Raw genomic sequence first — 19,770 nt, 5'->3', positions numbered from 1 at the left:
GAGAGAGCAGCATAAATGCGGGAAGGCGTTCACTCCGCGATTTACTCTTAGAATATCGTAAGAATACAACAAGTATGAAGCTGCGAATTATATATCTCGATGCATATATCCGCAGCTCGCAAAATGCACGCCGGTGTATTGACTTGGCGACCAAGAGCAGGAAAGTAGCAAGCGTAAGTGGCGTTCATATGCAGGATCGCAAAACGCTTGCCATAATCACAACAAACATGCGCTAAGAGCTCTTGCTATCAAAATAACGCACGTACCTAGCACAAAATGTACACTTACCCAGTGTATGAAGTGTGTGAATTAGGGCTGCGGTGGATGACGTTCGTTTTCGGTTATATATTCTTTGCAGTCTTCGCACTCACTACACTTTCCCTTGAGAACACCGAAAATATCCTTGTTTGCTAGCGACATCTAGCTTTTCCGTTGTTCCTGACGATACTATGATAAGCGCGAGGAAAACCACTGATTAAAACAGATTACACTTGTTAACGGACGGACGACGAGCGTTAAGCGTTTCAAGGAAACCGCTCTCAGTGTGGATAGACCTAGACCAGGCCCGGCTACGCAGCGAAATCGGAAATCTTGGTGGTTGCGGCATTGACAATGGTTTTCCACCCTTTAGAAAGAAACATTCTAACAGTATTCCAGACTGCGAACTTATAATCTGTGTTCATACAGCATTGATAACATGTAGTCGACGTTTAGATGACGCTGAAACAGATAAAAAATAACAGCGTAGATTCGCAACAGAAGGAAAACAAACGATAAGAAATTAACAAAGAAATTATCGTTGGAGATTTCGCTTAGAAGTTACAGTGTCGGAGTAGAGGGAACATTTATAAGTTACAACAAGCTGTTTTTGTTTTTTCCGAGATGTAACTTCTATTCGTGTTGTAAAGACATGACTTTGGTCGCTTTTAACCTCTAAATATACGTTACAGTGGTGTAACCTATAAGAAATCTCGAAATCTACGTCTATATAGAAGTTACATGTTTCTAAATGTTACAATAAAAGGTACGGGTTTAAGAGTGTAGAGGAGATGGTGTTTCTCTACATTTGTGAGTTCCCGAACGTGATTTGAACAAGTAACCGTCTGAATCGCTTGCTCTACAAAAATAAACCGGCATAGGATCTCTATGACAAGATCTATAGGTTTTTTGTTGGTTTTCTTTTTTTTCTTTTACTTCGCCTGCAACTTTCTCTACCGTTCTGTTTCAAGAACTGTATAATGACCGTGCTTGTCCCCTAACACAGGAGCACATATTCGATTTCTTCCAGAATGGAAATTCACTTGTCCCAGGTCATTCACTCAGCTGTTCTCCCTATACTCTTAGAAATGAACTTCACCGCATAGCACGCTCCTAGCCAACCATCATCAGGAATGATATCGTTATCTGCCCTGATTTGTTGAAAACGGGAGGCGTACGCCTTTTCTGTGACAATTATGAACAGCATAAGTGTCACAAAAAGGGCGTACGCTTCCTCTTTTTAACAAATTAGGGCAGACAACGATATCATTCGAGATGATGGTTGGCTAGGAGCGTGCTATGCAGTGAAGTTCATTTTTAAGGGTGTGCTTATCGAAAGGCGGAACAATTAGGTGTGGTTTTGAGTCAGAGCTGACGATAGGGAACTGGTTCTAGGAATGTCCTAAGTTGAAGCTGGTGTTGAAAATGGGATGAGAATGGGAAATGTCATCGGATAGCTCATAATTTTTCATTTTAGCACAGTGCCATTGTGTATCATTGCCAGTGGAAGACGGCGAAAAGGTCTCCGGAAAAAAGGTCCCCTCAAAAGTGCATCCCACAAAGATTGCTTTGTGCCTGCTCTTTTATTGGTTTGCGCTTGTTGGGAACACAGTTTTTAATACTGTGCGCACACTCCATTCACTAAAGTGCGGATAACTGTAAGAAAGCGCATTGCCGAGACAAAAGAGAATCTTTTCGCGCGACCTCCGTGTCACGCACACCGAAGTATCTTCAAAGTAACTTGGAAAATCATTAGAAGTTATAGAAAAAAATATTGAATCTATGAATTCGGGGGACCTTTGAAAGTGTTTCCACTATACCAAATTACTTACTAAAGTATTTAAGATATGTAACTTAAATGCTCTACTCAAGTTACGGTACAAGTATGGCATAGCTTCATCGTGCGCGACGCCGCCGATAGGGGACCGCTTCGTCACGAGCTGGAGATTACAGATAGTGGTGGAGATACAGACAGTGTCGCGGGTAGTGCAACACCTTTGCGTGTGCGAGATTCGAAAAGGGCATATTATACCCGAAGCATTGGTACGGCGCACCAGCAAGGGCATGCATTGAGGTTGTCACCGTTGCACATCACTCTCACCAGAGGAGACGACATTTGATCGACGCTGGAAGCATCAAGCGTACTTGCACGTGCGCACCTTCGCTAATAATATTTGGAGCTCAGACGAGCCTGCGCATGCAGCTTGAAAGTGGTCCTTGTAAATTATGTAGGCATCACAGCTGTCGTCTCGCAGTATTCCTAGGCTAGGCCCACGCAGCTGTTCTTCCCTCCAGTCAATAAACGCTTTCTTAGTTTACGTCCTGATTTTTCTTCAGCATGTTTAGGGTGTCACTCTTTTCACGGATAATTGTCTGTCTAGACAACACTGGGTAAGAATGCCTTACAATAGCTCTCACTTTTCTGTTCAGGTGACCAGAGGGTGCTTTGTCTAAACTTTCCATGAAATATCTCGGTCGCCAAATCAAGCGTATACTTGTTGTCATTCTTTCTTATTGTTCATTGGATGTTACTTTACTCCTCGCTTGTTCTCTTGGATTTTGTTGCCTTCTTTTACGCGTTGTTGGAATTTAAATTAATGATTAAAGAATATTAAGGAAAGAGCTTCAAGGGCTCCTGAAGCTCTGGGGCTCTGTCATTAACATTTCATCATAGGTTCGCTGAATTTTCTACGTTTCCAAATTAATTGGTATTGGTGCGTAATTAGAGTTAGTCGACGCTTTATAGGAAAACTAGATGAATTAGCGCCTGATAACCAGGGCCTACTAGATTATAGCGACAATGTCACTTGCGCGCATCACTCGTGCCGAAATGTAGACTAGTTCTAGTCACGCCCCTAGTTCTAGTCATTCTTTCTTATTGTTCATTGGATGTTATTTTCCTCCTCGCTTGTTCTCTTGGATTTTGTTGCCTTCTTTTAAGCGTTGTTGGAATTTAAATTAATTATTAAAGAATATTAAGGGAAGAGCTTCCAGGGCTCCTGAAGCAATGGGGCTCTGCCATTAACATGTCATCATAGGTTCGCTGAATTTTCTACGTTTTCGAATTAATTGGTATTGGTGCGTAATTAGAGTTAGTCGACGCTTTATAGGAAAACTAGATGAATTAGCGCCTGATAACCAGGGCCTACTAGATTATAGCGACAATGTCACTTACGCCCATCACTCGTGCCGCAATCGTGAATGAATGAATCGCAATGACTAGAACTAGTGGCGCTGCTAGTCGCAGTCTACTTATGGCTTCTTGCTATAACGCCTTGTACTAAAGTTTACTGTTTTGCATCGGCAGTGCGCGTCCCACGGGATGTGTGTTCTTGCAAAAGTCGTACATCGACCGTCATCATCACGCTCTGACATGGGCTCACAGTAGAGGAAAACAGCACACCAAATAAAAACGCAACATGAGCTCTGATTACAACAACTGAGGTTTATTGCACCCCATGATTGAAGCTGAAAGTAGGGTATGTGTGCGAGGTGACGTTACATAGGTTCATTCAAGAGCCAAGCTCTGAGAGACCCAGAGAAGGGATGGCTCGCTGGCCCACTCGGTCAGTCTCGAAGGATTTCTGTGGCTCACTGTTTCGGCTTATGACGTTACTAGACAGAACATGACAATGACCCTCGTCAGCGTGGTGCTTCAGTTGTGGTTGAATTGAACTGTTCAGTGACATGGTGCGCACACCGCCGCATTGAACGCACACATCGGTCATTCACACACCGCCACATAATGGAAATGGATATGTATGGTATGGAAATAGTATGGAAATATTCAATCCGAGGCACGTACCACGACAACACAAATATCCTGCTTGGGTTTCCAAGGAGCTCAGAAAGGCATACTATCATCGCCTCTATACAAGAAATCAGGTTCTCCACACCACTTCGGTCTCTACAGTGAAGTTCGTGTTTTAGCTAAGAGACTTTTTAAATTGGATAAGCTCACCCATGACCCCATTATGACCCATTATGACCCCAGCAGCGCTCTCGGACATTCCCACAATCACGATCACGTTCAGCGTCGCCATCGCCGCTCCGATCACTTTCGTCATCTCTCATCGTCATCATCATCATTGTCACACTCATATTAGACCTCCTAGCTATGGGGTAGCGTTCCACTCCTAGAGTGGAAAACCTCCCCACTTCATCATCAGAATATATATGTTGTTGTTGTTGTTGGATAAGCTTTCGGACTCCGTGGAATCGTACCTGCGCAACCGCACTTGCGCTGTATCTGTCAGCGGTGCAAAATCCAAGCCTTATACTCCGTCATCTGGTGTTCCTCAAGGCTCCAACCTTGTGCCGCTGTTATTCAATATATTCGTTAACGAACTAATGTCAAATGTTCAGTATTCCCACCTGCTCCGGTACGCTGACAGCATGGAGCTATTTAGGGTTGTTTCTTCTCCGCACGACTGTTCGCTATTACACTCCGACATCGATAGTGTCACCGCTTGGTGTGCTAGGAATAAGTTAGCAATCAACTATGCAAAAAGTAAACTGTGTTTCTCGCGCAAAAGTAATATAATTGAATTCCATTATTTCTTTAACGGCAATGCTATTCATCGCAGCAGTTCTGTGCGTGACCTCTGCATTGTATTCGACTCCAAGTTGCATTTCACTGAACACGTCTCCATGGTACATTCTCTTACCTTGCGTACTCTAGGTCTATTGACATACAGGTGCAAATCATTCTCTCACCCAGATGTTTTTCTTCGCTTCTACACGGCTTATGTGCAACCACGTCTCACTTACGCGTCCCTAGCTCTCCACCACGCATACGTCATACGGCATTGCCTTTTGCCGTCCAATCCGAATAGAATAAGACTCATATTCATTTAGTCAATTTCCGCAAGTGAGATAAAATCATAACGTGGAGTCCTTGATCGTAATTAGTGAGGAAAGTACGACGTCAAAATGACGTAAAGTTAGAGCGCAGGGCGGAGCTAAAAAGCGAAAGAGTGCAGTGAATATTTGATGTGTATGCAAGCGTCTCTTTGATTTGAGCGCTAGTAATTACAATAAGCTTTCAGTGCCTAAGTTGCAATAATATAACGCAGAGAAATGCGCACCTTGTATACAACGGCTCCTTTAACATGTCCTAAGCTGATTTTGTAAAATATGTACATGAAATTAAGATCACGGAGTTTGAGCCCCGTACCTCTTCCCCTGTGGCACCCTGAGAGGTCGCATTACCAGCTTTCGTGGACAGCGACGCCTTGCGCCCTCACGCAGCCGTTCAGTGAAAGTTGCCGCCAAGACAATAGAAAAGTACTGTAGCAGCTGTTCTATCCAAGGTATCGTAATATTCCAGAAGATACACGTTCTGACATCTATTCTAAGCTTATACAAACGAAAAATATCATTATACATGAAATACCTTTGGTTAATTCCCCATACATCCCGCCTTTCCCTCCTATTTTTTTATATAATAAACATATTCCTCCCCCTCCGCCCCCCCCCCCCCCCCGCTTTTTACGTAACCGTGAATACATGGGAGGTATGGGTATTTTCACGCAGGAGACGATTTCATCGCTTAATATATCTGGTAATGTATGATGCACTGTAATATTCCCGTGGATATGCGTTGTAGGGTTCTCTAGATTGCTCTAGGGACCTCTAGATTCAACTTTTAGAAGAAATGCTAGAGGCACTCAATCGTCTGCGGTTCCCTTGTGCGTCAAACTTGTCCTACACTCTTAAAAATGAACTTCACCGCATAGCACGCTCCTAGCCAACCATAATCTCGAGTGATATCGTTATCTGCCCTGGGGGCTTAATCGCTTCATCGTCGTTACGGTCGTTACAAGCTAACGAGTGGTGGGAAATTCAAAAAGGTGGGCACGTGACACATTGCGCGTGACGTGTACCACGGCCTTCACGTATCGCGCGAAGAGCGCCGTGCACGTGTTTTATCACGTGGCCACTTTTTTGAATTTCCCGCCCCCTTTTTGAATTTCCCGCCACTCGTGAGCTTGTAACGAGCGTAACGACGATGAAACGATTAAGCCCCCTGGTTTGTTGAAAAAGGGAGGCGTACGCCTTTTTTGTGACACTTATGCTGTTCATAATTGTCACAAAAAAGGCGTACGCCTACCGTTTTCAACAAATCAGGGAAGATAACGATATCATTCGAGATTATGGTTGGCTAGGAGCGTGCTATGCGGTGAAGTTCATTTTTAAGAGTGTATAGATGCCTAATTTCGGAAACAGTCAAAGTGGCTCCTCCGCGTTGCAGCGGTGTGTAGCAGGGAAGTTACCTTTACGCGTCTGTTGAACTTTTCTCTGCTTATAAACAAAATACAGAAGCCGATACTGAAGATTTGTACAGGCTTTCGCGTGGAGGTCTGCGCTTCCTCAGGTACAAAGTGAAGTGGTGACACACATAAGTATATATAGTATAGACATATACACGACTAAACACACTGCTGTACAAAGAAAGGGAAGGGGAAAGAAGATATGGTGCCACATGTCTGTGTACAATGAATAGCTGGGCAGACGGATAAGTGACCTCTGACTGTTTAAGAACAGTAAAAGATGTTATTGTGAACAAAAAGGCTCGCCAACCCAGTTTTGCGGAAGGGGGGTCAGGAGTATGGGAAACGAGTGGCCCAAAATGGACAAAAGGGAAGGTTACGGATTATCTAAGGGAGTGCCAGACGATGACTGAAAGCGAAGATTCAATAATTGTGCACAAATAAATATAGATATATAACTATTAAATTTACATAAGCGGATATAACGAGCCAGGACTAAGATTCAGACCATTTGGTGTGAGACACTTGAATTGCGAAATTAAGTAGGACTCTCTATTCTTACGTTTAATGTCGGTGCGGAACCCAGATTCTAGCAATATAATTTTCAAATCAGTTTCAAAATCGTGATTAGGTTGATTGAAATGAATGGCGACAGGAGTTTGGCGGTCATTTAGGATATCAAATTTGTGGCCATAAAATATTTTTCTCATTGTGTTGGAGGTTTCACCGATGTATTGTGAATTGCACTTGCAGCAGAATATCAAGTAACAAATATTGGGTGAATTACAGTGGAGTGAACGACGAATTTTCAAAGAAGTCACCCAAAGTGCTACGGGCAATGGTGGACGGCGCGATAAATTTACAGGTCTGGCACCGTGTACTACCGCAGGGATAACAACCCGGCGAGCGCTTCATCATGCATGATGACGTGATGATGTCGCGCAAATTTTTAGATCTACGGAATGCTACTAGTGGGGGAGTCAGAAAAATTTCCTTTAATTGCTCGTCAGCATGTAATATATTGAGGTGGCGTCTAAGAATGGAATTGGTATTGACAAGTGATTTATGATATGTGGTGGATAAAACTACATTACTTAACGATGAAAGATGGAAATCACTGAAAAGGTTAGCCAGCTGTAGGACTCGAACCCACATCTTCTGGATTACCCTTCTATGTCCCTTCTATGTTGTTCCAGTCTCAGAACATCAGTTCTCTCTTGTACATTACTTAAGTCTTCTTTGCGTTTCGGGGTGAATAAGGACTCCCTGGATAGGCTAGATGATTTGGCAAACGAGTCATGGATGAGTTCAAACGGGTAATTTCTTTTTTCGAAATCAGATACCATTTGCTGAGCATGTTTTACAAAATCAGTCTGATCTGAGCATTCGTTTCAGATGATTCGTTTCAGGCGCAAGAACTGACCATATGGAATACTCCTTTTCTGGTGACTGGGATGATAGCTTTCATAGTGGAGATATTGGCGCTTGTCCGTTGGTTTCTTGTATAGTTCAGTTGTCAGCCTACCAGATTTACATGACACTGTCACATCAAGGAAGTTGATGGATGACCTTGAATAGTTACAGGTAAATGTAATTTTGCTATGCAGAGAATTGAAGTGATCAAAAAATGACTGCAGAGATGCCTCATCACCAGACCAGAGGACAAAAATGTCGTTGATGAACCTGAGATATACTATAAGTGGCTTAAGGGGGAAAGAATTAAGGGCTGAGTTTTCAAAACGACCCATGAATAAATTGGCATAATTAGGTGAGACCCGGGAGCCCATGGCAGCGCCATGAATTTGGACGAAGTGTTGATCGTTGAATACGAAGTTATTACAGCTAAGAACTAGTTCTAAAAGGGAGATGATAGCTGCATAGCTGATAGCTGCATGTGAAGAATATCGGAAGGGTGAGAATTAAGGAAGTGTTCAACAGCAGAGAGGCCTTCGTCATTGGGAATGTTACACTGTTAAAACAGAACTTCACCACATAGCACGCTCCTAGCCAACCATCATTCCGAATGATATCATTCAGTGCATTGATTTGTTGAAAATGGGAGGAGGCGCCTATCTGGGACAGATGATCTTGTCCCAGGTAGGCGCTTCCCCCCTGTTTTGAACAAATCATGACACAGAATGATATCATTCGGAATGATGGTTGGCTAGAAGTGTGCTATGTGGGGACCAGCTCCGGTGGCGCAGCGGTAACGCGTGCGCTTGGAGACTGGGAGGTCCGCGGTTCGAATCCGCGGGCCGGCTGTGCCGTCTGGGGTTTTTCCTGTGTTTCCCTCAGATGTGTAATAGGCGTATGCCGGCACAGTTCCCCTGAAGTCGTCCTATGGACGCAGCTATCCTCCCCCCGAGCGGATTCCGCTCGGTCTTCCACTTCACCCTTTCCTCTCCTCCTCTCCACCACCTTTCCCTTCCCGAGAAACATGCCGCCTAATCAGGCAGGCAGACCTCTCGGGTTCCTCCCAACGACACTCCTCCTCCTCCTCCTGTTATGTGGTGAAGTTCTGTTTTAACAGTGTAGTGTATAACGAAACGACATCCATTGTTGCCAACAAAATGCCAGCATGGTTACTGAAATGGTCATGGACAGCGTTAATTTTGGAAAGAAAATAATTTGTGTCTTTGACAAAGGATGGGAGAAGGGGTGGGATGTGTTTGATGGTCAGCAACTAAAGATAATTTCTCTGTCGGTGTGTTTATTCCTGAAATAATGGGTCTCCCAGGGCTATTGGGTTTATGAACTTTGATCAAAAGATAAAAACTGGTGTGACGTTCTTAGGACGCAAGAATTTGGAAATATGGGACGGGATAAGTTTACTAGTGACGAGTTCATCAATTTTCTTATTAATAAGAAGACAAAAGGAAGGGGTTGGATCCTGATCGATAGCTCTGTACAACGAGCGGTCATTCAATGTATTGAGAACCACTACACCGCCACCCTTGTCTGCTGGTCTGAAAGTCATTACGGGCTTTAAGATTTCGTAGCGCTACTTTCTCACAATTAGACAAGTTATCAGTGTGTACAATATATTTCGAATAATTAGTCTTGATATCCTTGTGAACGGCCTTGATGTAATTATCAATGAGGGGGCTAGTTCTAGAGGAGTCCGGCGTCCAGCTAGAGGGGTTTCGGAAGGGCGCAGCATCTGAGCTAGGTTTATCGTGAAAGAAGGTTTTCAGGTGCATTCTCCTATACCTAAGTTGTGCAGATCGTGCAAAAAATTCAAATTCATCAATATTACGCTCCGTTTATCAATTTATTGCGCCGTCCACCATTGCCCGTAGCACTTTGGGTGACTTCTGTTTGAAAATTCGTCATTCACTCCACTGTAATTCACCCAATATTTGTTACTTGATATTCTGCTGCAAGTGCAATTCACAGTACATCGGTGAAACCTCCAACACAATGAGTAAAAGATTTTATGGCCACAAATTTGATATCCTAAATGCCCGCCAAACTCCTGTCGCCATTCATTTCAATCAACCTAATCACAATTTTGAAACTGATTTGAAAATTATATTGTTAGAATGTGGGTTCCGCACCGACATTAAACGTAAGAATAGAGAGTCCTACTTAATTTCGCAATTCAAGTGTCTCACACCAAATGGTCTGAATCTTAGTCCTGGCTCGTTATATCCGCTTATGTAAATTTAATAGTTATATATCTATATTTATTTGTGCACAATTCTTGAATCTTCACTTTCAGTCATCGTCTGGCACTCTGTTAGATAATCCGTAACCTTCCCTTTTGTCCATTCTGGGCCTCTCGTTGTTGAATATCCCAAAGAAGACGACAGCTCATTACGTCATCGCTCGCGTCACCATTCGTGGTCGCTACCGCGCGACCATAGCACGTTCATTCCTTCACTTGCTCTCGGCGAATAAACGTCGTGTCATCATCGTAATAATCGTCGCTCACATATTGCGAAGACTGCAAGCGGTTGTCCGGTCACAACATTGCAGAGCACGGCAAGGACTTCCAAGGGAAGTAAGTGCGTCTTCTGCAACGCTCCGGAACACAAAACAGCAGAATGTACAAGTCCGAAGCCGCTGGATGAGAAGAATAAATTACTGGAGGCGCAACATCTGTTTTCGCTGCACTAAGCCAAATCACTCGCCGAAACAGTGCCGAGGTTTCCTGAAGTGCCGATCTTGCTCTGGGCGTCATGCATCCAGTATGTGTGACCCGACTTACAAACCGCCTCGTAAAGATACTGCCGCTCCGTCGTCAGAGTCAGTCAGCCTCAAGGCAACAGTCACCAGCATCGGTCAATCCAACTACATCGTACTGCTTCAGACCGCGACTGTTTTGGCTCGAGGAACAAAGCAAGAGGTCTCTACTCGTCTTGTCTTCGATGGAGGCAGCCAACGCACATTCATCACTAAAGCTCTGTCTGACGCACTCGGCTGTCCGCGGCTGCGATCTGAAAGTGTGTCCATTGGTTCTTTTGGCCACACCCCGTGTCCACAATTTCTCGATACCGTGGAAGTACAACTGAGGAGCCAGTTCGCCGACGAAGGCCACACCATCTTAGCCTTTGTAGTTGAGCAAATCTGAGGTGCCTTCGGAAGATATACAGTGTCAGATGCAACGCTACGGGTTAGCCATGCCTGACACGTCGCTCAATTCAGCACAGCCGATTGAAATACTCATCGGGGCTGACTACTACTGGCAGTTCGGCACTGGGAATTCACGCAAGCTTACACAGGGAGTGCAAGCGATAGAAACCACGCTGGGATGGACGTTGCATGGGCCATACGCCGCTATCAACAGTGTACGAACAGCTGCTTGTAACAATGTGATCGTGCTGCACGTAGGCCCAGTGCACCAGCAGGAGGTAAACAGCATGATGGACCGCATATGGAGTCTCGATAGCATCGGCATCCGCAGCGACGAGACCGATGATCACGTTCAACACCCTGTCATCGAAGCCTTCGAGAGTTTAATCCGGTTCGACAACAACAGATACGTAGTTGCATTGCCATGGAAGCCTCAGTCATGAATGGCCTCCAACAAATGCACTGCGGAGCGTCGTCTGTCACAGGTGACGAAAAGGTTGATGCGACGACCGGAGGCACTGCACCGATACGACAGCGCCATTCGAGAATATCTGACCTCAGGTGTGGCGGAAAAGGTCATAGAGAAAATGAACGAAAGTACGCGTGAAGGACATGTGTATTACATGCCACATCATCCTGTAATTAAGGAAGAAAGGGTGACAACGAAAATAAAGATAGTCTTCTTCTTCTTCTTCTTCGCTTCTTCGTCGCTACGTGGTCGCTACCGCGCGACCATAGCGCGTTCATTCCTTCACTTGCTCTCGGCGAATAAACGTCGTGTCATCATCCCTGATCGCTGTCCTGTCTTCCACACTCGTTTCCCGGTAGTAGCTCATAAGCACCAAATGCTCAGGAAGAAATGGTACCACGCGGTTCCGTGCGCCCAAAAATACAGGAGCGTCGTTGTGGACATCTGATAAACCGAATCATAGCCAATCAAGTGCTATCATTCGCACTCCTCATTTGTTCGAAATTGGAAGACATGCTTTTTTAAATTAACATTAATCTTAATGAACAATAAATGCTGCACGCCATTTAATGAGGAACATAAAAGCGGTTCCATTTGCTGCACCGCTTGTATTGTACAGATTGCGTCTGTTCTTTCTGTTCCTCTCTTTATTTTGCGGAGTACAGACAACGCGACAAGATCATGAAGCAGTTCTGCAATGTCTGCTACCTTCTCCTAAAAGTGAAAAAAAAAAAGAATAAATAAATAAATAAAAAGGAAGAGTCGTCTTTCCGCAGAACGAAAATTCAAATCTCAGTTCTTTCTTATTCTCACTGATCAGGCCATATCTTCTGTTTTGTCGACCAACTCGTGGAGTGGTAAAAGTTGTTTGGATTTCTGTAAAACGCTAACAACTTGGGGCAGCGTCAATGGGAACTTGAACTGGAGAATCGCAGCAAAAAATTTGAAGTAAAAATGGTAGACATCGATGCCAGCGAACTTAGAATGGAATATCCTTTTGTGTCATTGAGAAAAAGAGAGGACGCCAAACAAAGAGACGCCAAACAATTTTTAACGTACACATACAAGAAAGCCTCCAGGAGATATATCTGAATCCTTGCATTTGCATCAGCATTCTATTTTCTGACCACACCAGCTACTGTCGCTGATGCTGAAAGAAGTCTCAGCACAATGAAACTGACCGATCAAGAATATCCTGCGCTCAATTAACCATAAAAGATGTCAGGCTTTCTGAGTTCGTAGTCAACCGAAAACATGATTATCATATCTCTGGACTATGATGCATTGATTAACTAACTTGCGAAGAACAAGGCTCGAAAGAAGGGTTTTGCGCAAATGTTCACTGCAGGCCTATGTATGCATAATATAAACCCTATATAAATATCGTATTCCAGCTTCTGCACTGTAAGTGAACCCGGACATATGTTCGGAGGGGACCACGCTCTTTGTTGCTACAGCCCTGGGAGCCGAGTGCCTTTCGAGCTAGAATCAAGTCTTTTGTCCTAGGCTGCCTCCATGTCTATGAAAATAAAGCTCAAATTGAAAGCCATAAACGAGAAGGCGCTATTCGTTCTGGCTACATACAAGCAGGACCAAGCTGTTACATAAACTTCAAACTGACACATTAAGCGGCCTTGGTAATCGCCATTCATTCCACTTTTCTCACCCTATGACCTTGTTCCAAATGCGGGAGAGGAAGACCCGGCCTTTGTGGTCGCCCGCCTTTCGGTGCATATGAGCATTCGGATGTTATGGACGTTTGGTGCTTATGAGCAGGCTCCCCTCCTGCTCATTTCCACCAAACGCTGTCTGCCCAGCTATTCATTGTACACAGACATGTGGCACCATATCTCCTTTCCCCTTCCCTTTTTTGTACAGCAGTGTGTTTAGTCGTGTATATGTCTATACTATATATACTTATGTGTGTCACCACTTCACTTTGTACCTGAGGAAGCGTGGACCTCCACGCGAAAGCTTGTACAAATTAAACTTAAACAAAAATCTTCAGTGTCGGCTTCCGTATTTTGTTGATGTCATCTACAGGGGGCGACTTGACTCCCCTCTTCGTATACGCTTCTTTTCTCTGCTTATTTAGATTTAGTAACTGCTTTTGACCTCAGTTCTTGAGTTAGATATAATTTTGAGATCATGATTTTTACATTATGCGCCCGCGGGTGGAACACGAATTATGAAGCGTTATCTCTTCTCATATTAATTATTAACATGTCGCTGTTCAACGAATTCGTTTGTGTTAAAGGGACTATGAAATTTCCCAACCCGCATACTTTTTTTCGCTGGAAACTGTTCTTCCCGCCGAGAAACTAATGTGCCACAAATTTTTCCGGACGAAATCGCTCCAGTCTGTGAGGAGCGCGCGCTCGAAATGTCTCTTCCGCGTTCCTCCTCTCCCGCGCACATTCTCCCGTCGATAGTGTAACTGTACGGACCGCACTTCTGTTCCTCGTTATGTCACCGGTGTTGCGCAATGGCAAGTAATGCCAGACGCCCACAGCTCCCCATAGAGCCCATAGTTTGAGATAATTCAGGCAACACTGGACCTACGACCAATGAAAATGCGTCGTGATGCCTAGCAGCCAACTAATCAGCAACCTCTCAGTTTGGTTCGGCTTTCGGCCGGCCCTGGCTGCCATTGACTTCTACTGGTTTTCATACCTGGCGCCCGTTATTCCAAAATAACTAAGACATTTTTGATAGGCGAAATACATATTTACTGATGCAACGTATAAACTCAAATGTTTGACTCATATATTCACCGTGCGTACAGGACGTTTCGTTCCTTGAATAGACAGCAACCAAACCAAGTTCGAACTTGCAAAGCACACATACAGTCTACTTCTGGAGGCGAGCGAAGTCCACGAGTGCGTGCGTTTCACAGATGAGCATCTTCTTCTCATCCTGGCGATGCACCGTAGGTCACACAGTCACGGGAAATACTTTTGTCGTTACGAACACTCTCTTCTTAGTCACTGTATTTGAGAATGCGACAGCGCTCGAAAGTGTTCCTCAGGCGTCAGCTCACCAAGCATTCCAGTTCCGACCCGGCAAGAATGTCCGTAGGTTGACACTTTATCGGAGATCAGTACATGGCCAGAGTCACTATAGCTCACGAACAAACCCGAGCGTACACTTCCTCTTTGGTCGTTGTGGTCAACCGACATCGGCGTGCCGCGGAGACGCAGCGACCTTGCTTGGAGCTGCCCGCCTGGCCGACTGCCCGCGAAAAGTGAGCTGTCAGATATTTCGAAACTTTATCAACCAATCCCGGAGCGTGCATCCTCCTTTGGCCAATGGGCATCCGTCATGATGCCTGACGATGTAATACCACGTGACTGTAACGTGATTTTATTTTTCTACTTCCGCAAATGCGGGGAGCTGTGGAGGCCTGGAAATGCTGCGAGCGCGCTGTGGTTGGCTGGCGCCGTCCAGTCGCACATAGACAGTGTTGCCAATTTAGCGGATTTCCAGCCAGATCTGGCGGATTCGACTTGCATCTAGCGGGGGGAAAATTGTTTAGCGGCTAGCGGAACTTCTGACGGGGTCCTGGCTGAATTTAGGGGATTCTAGAGGATTCAGATTTTCGCCGCATTTTGGCTGAAAAGCCCGAAAAATCAATTTATTCCCTAGAGTATGCTAATTACCCAACCGAAACCAGTCTCCCGAAATTTTGCTATCTGACGGCAGTTTGCGCTCAAGAAGCTCACTTTCGACTCGCTCTCTTTCCTTCTCTGCAAGAACCTCTTTGACCTTTTTGGAGAACACACACCACTAATGCCCCGGTCAGAGAACAACGTTTAAGGCCTGACCCCTTAGTAGATAGGGCCGTGATCTCGCGCCATACGGACAGAAGGAACCTTGCTCTGTCCTTAGGGCACGAAATTAGGGCCCCAACTACTAAGGCCTTACATGTTGCGGTCACCCAGCACAACATTGTTTACAAGTGGATATGATGACATATAACCCGAAATGTTGCACCAGAACACGAATTAAAGTAATGCGTAAGGACATCTTGCTCCCTCTTGTAGTAGCCCACAATGTCTACCCATTGGGAGGTGGAGTTGCGTCCATGGCTTCCTTTCTCGCTTTCAGTAGCGTCCGTTGCAGTGTGCACTCTTCTGTTCTGCTAAAATGCCAAAAATGAGTTACAAGCAAAAATTTCGCAAGGAATGGCTCCGGGACCCTCTGCTAAGTGCTCGGCTACGGTGCAGAACGGCGGCAGATTGGACAGAAACGGTGGAGTGCCGACTCTGTGGCTGTGTGCTAAGTAGTCAGTACTCAGACCTGAAGGTGCATGGAGAGAGTGCAAAGCACAGAAAAGCATCGGGACATTTCACGTCCGGTCAACAGACAGTTCGCATCGCCCCGAGGAAAAGTCGATCCAGCACATGAGACTGAAGGTAGGACAACGCTTTTTATTGCTGAACCCAGTTCAGTGCTGACCGCCGATCATCTCGGGGAACTTTACAAGAAGTCTTTCTCGGACAGTGCTGTGGCAAAGGAATATAAGATGATTCGGTCCAACTGTTCAGCTATGGAAGAACATGTTTTTCCGCACTTCAAGGAGGATCTTCATTGCAATGGGGCAGTGTACCGCCATAACGGCGGAGGATGACCCACCATTTATGACCATTTATGTGTGTGTGTGTGTGTTCATCGCACCTTCAGCCAGCTGAACTTGATAAAGAACAAGTTGCGCAATAAAATGAAGCCGGAGATGGTCGAAGCCATTCTGGCAATCCGCTCAGGCTTCAGACGGCACTGGAAGAGCTGTTTCGAGTACCACCTCCCCTCCTGAAGTTGTCAGGAACATCGGAAAGAAGAAATGAACGAGAATGCGAAGCAAGCTCCTGAACACCATGAATACGGGTGCAATATACATCAATTTCAACATGCTCAAGCACTTTTCAGCGCTTAGCGGATTTTAGCGGGTTCTTCGCGAAATTCAGCGGATTCTGGTGGAATCGGTTGGCTATTTTGGCGGTTCACTCGTCTAGAATGGTGGCAACACTGCACATAGAAGGTCACAAGGTCTCTGGTCGCGTCTGAGGGTGGACGTTGAAGCATTACGTTTTCTTGGTTGGACGCGTTGGGATAACACGCTATAATGAACAGCTTTTTGCGTGTGAATAGTTTGCTACAGTTGAGTTGGTAAGTATGACATGTGAGCTGTACTTTTTCATCGAATGTATTCGTCCTCTGCTTTGCGGCCGTTCACAACAAGAAACTCAAGAACCTCCGTGGCTTTGAGAGTACGTTTTTCTGACGAGTTACGTGGGCCTCTAGCGATTCACCGCAACGTGTATTGGTTGTATCGCCGTCACCAATGGAAAGTGTCTGGTGGTTGCTTGGCGTTGCAGTTATATTTACGTCAGTTGCAGTTATGTTTACGTGTTGGCGATCTGACAACAAAGGAAGTGCGTTGTGAAGTGCGACTGTGATATTTGGAAGATGCCCCCTTTGTTGCTTGATTTGTTTGCACAAATTATCGTAAAAGACTGGGTGGTCTAAAGTTGTTTTACTTTGTTTTACTTTGTTTCAACTCGTGTTCTTCGCCATCATTACTGTTATTATTCAAAGCGGCTTCGCGCCTTCAGGCGATTTTGATTTACTCTGCATTTATTGTTCTACAGATGGCTGTATTTCCTTCCGTCAAAGGACTTCTTGTTTGCCTAAGATTATGTTTCATGCAGGAATTTATTTATGAGCACGTCACGTATTCTGTATTCAATGTTGAGCACGTCGTAAATCTGAACATTTAGCATTGCCAACCACCATGCCTACAAAAACTCAGCTGTAGCGTATTGTGTAAGAGTATTCTGCGCATCGTCACTGCACATCTGATAAGTGTTTGTCGATTAACAAATTTATTGTTCAATCAGGTTTCCAATACTGTGTAATACATCCCTAACCCTAAGACTGGGGGACACAATCTCACGACACCAGTTCGCCTGCTTCATGCCCTCTTATATTATTGTGTTACGTAAGCTTGAAGTCACCAGTTGAGGTAACTGGAAAGAAGCAAAAAACCCCAGCACTGACGTAGCATGCCCAATATTTTGCAATTAGAAAAACGACAAGTAATTGGTACTATTTCAAGTAGACTGCTTGTTGGTCTTCTGGCGGAAATCTGCTTTCTTTGTGAAATAACTGTTCCATTTGCCACCGGGACAGAGTCCTCGCTATGCAGGCTCCTCCGAGGGTGTGGGTACACTTGTATGTGCGTCAAGAACGAGGGCATCAGGCTCAAACAGCTGAAATGTCCACAGTTAGCTCAAATAGTACAACAACTAAGACCTAACATCTGCATATACACATTATATGCTGTACATGCATAATTTTTGTTGTTAATAGAACACAGGATATGTTCTATTTTACACTGTCACACCCCTCATCTAACAACTGTATTGGCACCAGTGTTACCAGCAAATAAGGGCTGAAGTAGCTGCACGGCCTTGCAGGATGCCCAGAGCAAGTTGAACTGGTTGAACACAGCAGTACACCACTGGTATGAAAATGGTTGGTAGGGTTATTTTTTGGTAATGTGAAACAAAGCGCAGAGTTGTAGCAGGAAGAAAATCTCATGAGGACAAAGTGCATCAAAAGTAGGTTCCTTTAATTTAGAGGTGACCTGCAGAGCACTTGCTGGAGTTGTCCTGGCACGTTACCCTGGTGAAAGACTTCAGCTGCCATACACATGGGCTGCCCTGATTTGAGAGAAGAAAATAACACAGTATACAACTCCAGTTCCGGTGAATGCAAATGATGCAATCTAACTGAGCAATGATTATAAGATAAGAAGTGTAAAGAAAATGTCCCCCTCAATATCATATTTGTGCACATGATAAAGCAAACTGTAAATCAAATGACAAAAAAGGTTAAAAAAACTTGTGAACAATATACAGAGCCCGAATGGTAGGCAAGACACTGCATTAAAGAGAAAGAGGGTGCACAGCATTTGTCTGCTCTGATTAGTGGGTTACAATGATCATGCTGTCTCGCCTAAGGGGTTTCAGGCTCCGCTGAGGAAGTCACCTGTGAACATGAAAGCAGCTGAGTGAAGAGAAAAGAACGGATACGTATGTTCAACATATTACATAAATATTCTGTTGAAGTATGGTTTCTAAGATCATGCTAAACGAAGTGTACTTTTATCAACAGTGCACCACCTGAGTTTAGGGACTAGATTCGGTAACTTCTATTTTCTTTTTTTTACTCTCTCTGTGCCGTAAGCGGCGGCAAGGTTCAGAGTCACGCAGATGAGAATTAACCCATTCACGCAATCCTGAAATCTATGATAGCATTTGAACCACACGGACTGAGAGACCTTTGTTAGCCCCAATAACGAAAAATGCTCACACCTTTGCGCCGTTTAGGTGGATGTTCTTTCCCCGGTGCATAGGTGGGGAGTAACGCGTTACAAAGTAGTGCGTTAACGGTAACGCATTACATTCGAGTAGTGAAATATGGTAACGCATTACATTTGGGAGAAAAGTAATGAGTAACGTAACGTCATTACATTTTTAACAACTAACGCGTAACGGCGTTATGCGTTACTGCGTGTTCGGGAACTTGAAAGCTTGAGCGAGGACCGTGCCTGCAGAATCCGGGAAAATACCCTATTTTTTCTATTCATCTTCAACAACGACAAGAAGGTCACATCGATACCCACGAAGAACGCAAAAGAAGGGTTGTTGACCTACCATGGTTGAGGTGTCAGCTTTGTTTACCACCTCTGTTTTTCACTCCCTCTGGTATTTTTCGGACGAATGGGACAAAAGCGGCAGAAAAATAGCCTCTACCCTCTGAACAAGTAACAAAGTACCAAGGAATTGGCAGTTTGGATTTGTACTGTATGAGATAAAAGGTCACCGTCTCTATCAACCTTGACAAGGAGCACTCACTGGTCATTAGGCGTCCTCTCATCCCAACGGGCGAAGCTCACCGATGAAAATTTTGAACATCAACTACTTCTGCGTTGCAATAAATCGTACATGTAAGTTGTATTCATGCGTGACCCTTGTTTATGCCCAACATTGCTTGTATTGATTTGCGGAATGCACTTACGTGACTCAACCAAAAATGGTACATATTATAAGGACAACTGGTGAAGTAATGCAAAAGTAACGGCATTACTTATCAGAAGTAACGGCGTTAGTAACGCGTTACCTACTACCGCAA

The 19,770-nt window shown here is 44.6% G+C and overlaps 1 protein-coding gene across 1 annotated transcript in view; it reads left to right on the top strand.

Annotated features, from left to right (window-relative positions):
- The first annotated feature begins 2,561 nt into the window (after nt 1–2,561).
- The window catches only part of LOC135398565 (uncharacterized), a 168,598-nt gene continuing 151,389 nt past the window's right edge, over nt 2,562–19,770 (top strand). The window contains exon 1 of the mRNA XM_064629955.1: nt 2,562–2,649. The gene's annotated coding sequence lies outside the window, so the exon portion shown is untranslated. The remainder of the gene's footprint in view (nt 2,650–19,770) is intronic.

Source organism: Ornithodoros turicata, chromosome 6 (genome assembly GCF_037126465.1).
Source record: "Ornithodoros turicata isolate Travis chromosome 6, ASM3712646v1, whole genome shotgun sequence".
Classification (NCBI taxonomy): domain Eukaryota; kingdom Metazoa; phylum Arthropoda; class Arachnida; order Ixodida; family Argasidae; genus Ornithodoros; species Ornithodoros turicata.
The sequence above is the reverse complement of the archived record's forward strand: the minus strand, read 5'-3'. Positions and strand labels throughout refer to the sequence as shown.